This window comes from Callospermophilus lateralis (genome assembly GCF_048772815.1).
Source record: "Callospermophilus lateralis isolate mCalLat2 chromosome 10 unlocalized genomic scaffold, mCalLat2.hap1 SUPER_10_unloc_1, whole genome shotgun sequence".
Taxonomy (NCBI): Eukaryota; Metazoa; Chordata; class Mammalia; order Rodentia; family Sciuridae; genus Callospermophilus; species Callospermophilus lateralis.
Genome location: NW_027510151.1, coordinates 969,967 through 974,441, shown reverse-complemented (window position 1 = coordinate 974,441; position 4,475 = coordinate 969,967). Strand labels below are relative to the sequence as shown.

The 4,475-nt window shown below is 44.9% G+C and overlaps 1 long non-coding RNA gene across 1 annotated transcript; it reads left to right on the top strand.

Annotated features, from left to right (window-relative positions):
• Positions 1–531: 531 nt before the first annotated feature.
• Positions 532–4,233, top strand: LOC143639859 (uncharacterized). Its single transcript, XR_013154808.1, has 3 exons — positions 532–569; positions 2,138–2,247; positions 4,156–4,233. It is a non-coding gene; the product is annotated as an uncharacterized LOC143639859 (long non-coding RNA).
• The last annotated feature ends 242 nt before the right edge of the window (positions 4,234–4,475 follow it).

The window sequence follows — 4,475 nt, the reverse complement described above, 5'->3', positions numbered from 1 at the left end:
ATCCCTGACTCTGGCTCACAGTCTCTAATAGCAAGGCTCAAAGGAGAGGCGGCGGGAGGAAGCTAAGGCATCCTTAAAAAGAACAATAATCTTCATCTATCTTCACCCCCTTCCCCGCGTGGGGTCCCCATCCCCCTGCCTCCGCCCAGACAAGAGAGGGCTGGAAAAGAGAAGGAAAAATCGAGCGGGGCTCAGCTCGCCAGGCGGAAGGAGCCGGAAAGGCGAGTCGCGCCAGCCCGGGAGTTGCCGCTCGCTCCGGCTGCCCGAGGCACGGCGGCGGCGGCCAGCGGGGGCGGCGGGTGGTGGGTGCTTGGTGGGTGTGTGTCTGTGCAGGAGCAGCGAGAGGCTGCGCGCGGGAGGCTAGGCGGGGCGCTCGGGGGCGCCGGTCCCCCGCCCCGCAGCTCGCCACCCCGGCGCGCACACTCGCCCGCGGCCGCCCCAGCCTCCCGCTCAGCCTCCCGCTCCGCCTCCCGCGCTCTGCGCACCCGCGGGCTGGAGCGGCCGTGGCTTCCACCTCCGCTTTCTCTGCCACCCCCTCCTCCTCTTCCTCGGCGTTCGCGGCTCTCAAGGTGGGCGGCGGGGTGGGGCGGGGCGGCTAGGCTGTACTGTCCGCTGGACACCTTTGGAGACGCCGGGGTTCACTCGGCCTCGCAGCGTTGGAGCTGTGCGCTCAGCCAGGGACAGCGCCCCCATGCCCAGGGCGCGGCCGGGCGCGGGAGAGTGGGCGCCGCCCACACCTCGGCGGGCACCTTCCTTTGCTCCCGCTCACCCGCTGCGCTCTCCGACCAGGGGCCAGTCTTTACACCCACCTTGCTTCGCTGTGCGGCTTTCAACCCGCCGCTCCTGGAGAGAGGGTCCCGCAGCCCCGAGGCCGCCGGAAAGCTCGGCGGCAAGGAAAGCCCTGGGATGCCCCGCCGAGACGCGCTCCGGCAGCTTCGCGGGATTCCCTTGGCCCTTCTGCTTCCAACTACGGGGCTCTCCCGCCGCCCGACCCCTAAACGGCCATGACCCTGGGCATACTGCTCGACCCCGATCCCGGGGAACTGGGGCCAGGACACATGACTCCTGAATGATGGGACCAGGAGTATTTTCCCGGAAAAGGAGCTGCGGGAATAATGAGGAGTGCAGATAAGATCTGACTTTCCTCCGGGCACATCCAGCTCCACTTGGGGGCCATCACTAGCCCCGGGTAACCCCGCTTTTCTGGGTTTGAGGGTAAATCCGGGTCGGTGGCAGCCTTAACTCTTGCTTCCCACGGGGGCGCTATTCATACCTTGCTTGCTTTCTTTAGCCATCTACTTAACAGGGGGAAAACTATGCCAAGTTCCTCCCAGTGAAGCTGCACAGTGAACACACAGACCCTTCCCCACCTTCAGGACAATGAACCTGAACAATAATGACGGGGCCAGACAGGTTCCTAACCAAGGTTCCTGACAGGTGGAAATAAAGACAGCCTGCATAGTTGCAGGGCTTTCAGGAAAACAGTAGCTTAAAACACCCTTTCAAAAAGAATGCTGGCCATGATAATATATTTCAATCTGATACTTAAGAATTTCTGTAGATCAAGAAAGATGGCAGTTGAAGAAGTTTCAAATACATTTAGTTTTAAATATATCCCTTTTAATCTTTGCTTTTGCTTTAGTTGTCATCTGTATGGGATGTACTGTCCTCTTGGATTTCCTACAAAAAGTGGGCTTCCTGCCTCCCCATGAACCTACCTTGTGTTCAGTGATCTTTTTGAAGTATCAGATGTTGGGTTGTAGCATGGAAATTGACCTTTCTGATACTGTCACCCTTCAACAAGAACCTGCCTTGCCTTCTGCACTTCTCTGGGCTTGTGGAGAAGGAACACTAGGATGAGATCACCCAGATTTCCACACCTTAATACAGTCCTAGCCAGTTTCCAAGCTTCAGCTCTGCACTTCCAGGGAACTGCAGAAAGCCCATTCCTTCACCTCCAGTCTTTCCATCCTCTCAAACAGTTTACATCCTCTCCTGCAGATGACCACCCCAAATACAACCCTGAAGATAATCATTTCCCTATTCACCAATGTTCCCAGCTTTTGCATTCCCTATTGGCCTGCTTCTATGCCATTGCGTGCATGTATTTTTCTCTTTCTGGAATGTTTCTTTCCAGGTGCCAGCTCCAAATCATTGCAGCCCTTCCAAGGCCCACTTCACATTTTGCCTATTTTGTGACCATTCCCCTTTGATATCTCCAGCACATTGTCTCAGCTCTCTTAAAAGGTATGGGTCACCTTCTGCTTCTTATAGCATACATGTACTTCGTATGTATATATCTTACCATTTTAAAATGTAAGTTCCTTCAGGGCCAATTCAACACCTTTTGTTGTTTGCATTCCTTACATCTTACCCAAGGCCACACATGTGGATTCAGAGATAACCTATTCATCCACTAAACATTTATTTTGCAGTTTTTGTCAAGCACTCAATATTTGTTAATGATCAGAATTTATAAAATAGTTTAAAACTAGGAAGATCTCTTAGGACTTATTTTGACTATGCCTAAATATAAATGGCATGATACCTTTTGTAAGTTTAGGCATAGTGAAAATCCTCTTGCTTTATTAGCCCTACATCAATAGTACTGATCACCTTGGTAGTAATTGAAATATTTGACAAGTATTGTCTAAAATTTTCTACCTTAAATTTCCATTAGATTTGAGAAAACTGAATCTGTGCCTACTATATGAGTGGTCATTAGTTAAAAGAGTAAATTATCTGTCAGGTAAAATAAAATGCTGCTGTCTCCATTTCTGGAAGGCAAGGAGCTAGGAGTAATTCATCCATCAAGCCTGAGTCATGTCTGTGAGCATGCAATGATAAGAAAAAAAATTCTGGGGGAAAAGTTTAATTTCGCTTACTAAGTTACTCGTGGCCCAAATGAGTTCTAGAGAACAATCCATTGTACACAGATTGTTTGAAATAGCAGGGTTCTCCATATGCACAGCTTGAATTCCACGTGGTAGTAGAGACTTGTGTTCATTATCATCATGCAGCTCCATCCATAGCCTTAGTATATATAATTTGGATTTTCTTCATTTATTCTCCAAAGGAAAATTTAAATGATGTAGCTGAAAGTGTGATATGTTTTCACATTGCTTCTTAACTCATCTTTTCTTAACTTTTATTGAGATTTATAGAAATGTTCCTTGTGCTTGTATTTCAAATTCCCAGATTTATTTTGCGATATGATGAAATCATATTAAAAGGAAGAAATGTCTGTTTAGTATGTCAAAATGTTTCCCTTATACAACTTCGTAAGATAAATAACTGCAATACAAGTTTAACCTGAAATACCCTTAGGCATTTAAGTAGATAAATTTAAGCAAAATGTTTTCCCTCGTACGTCAATATAGGGGTATATAGGAATATACACACATACATACACACACAATATAAAGTATAAATAATAGGTTCTTGGGGTTTTTTGTTGTTAAATGTAATATTTGAAAAAACATTAAGTATAATCTAGTTATACTGGCTGCGCTTTATCAAGTTTGAGTTTGCATGAGCAAGTTGATTTACAGAAAAAGTCAGTATAGATTAGAAAAAAATGGTAAAGGCAGAGGACAAACGTTTTTAAAATGTTAAAAGCATAAAGATAATGATTTGCAAGTTTTGCAAAAAAGAATTTGATGTGATGTTTTTTAAAGTCAAATGGAAGGAAGCTTATAACATATTGAGGAAAAACAAAAACAAAAGTGAATTCAAAATGAAGAGTAGTTAAAAATGATGTGAACCCCATTAAACGGAAAATATACAAACATATATGTAAATATGTGTGAGGGTGTGTACGTGTACATTATGAAAGGATCTGTATTAACTAGCTAGAGTTAACTCTGAGTTGGGAAGTAGCTTTTGTTTTATTTGTTATAACATGTTTATATCAAAAGATGGGTGAATATTAACCTTTCTCAAATATCAGCACAAGAGGATACACTTTGCATTCCTTATTATAAACCAATTTGTAAATAGATTGTGACTGTCTTCCCCCCAACCCCAAATAAGGGCAGATACCACTCTGGTTTTTTTTATTGTGATGTAAGAAAGCAACCACTGAAGGATAACTAGAATTTGTCATATTCTTATACTTAATATGCCCTCTTTTTTCTCTTCTAAATAAAAATGTAGGAAAGCCTGGGCATTCTCAGCAATTCACAGAATCTTAGCAGCCACTGAAATCCTACACTCACACATTGCAGAGAAGGCTTGAAAAATAAATGAACCGTCTGTGTTTTCTTCATTGAAGAGATAAGTACTATCTCATTGATTCTTTTGGATTTAGTTGAGACAGATTTGGCCGTCCTTTGAAGATTTAAAGCTAGAGATAAGCTCCAGACTGACTGTATTTGTATTTTTTAAAACAGTTCTTGTTCTGAGTATGAACTTTTTGAAAAATGCCAGATGCTTGAACAAAGCATTTTTTTTCCTGCCATGTAATAGTGTGAATA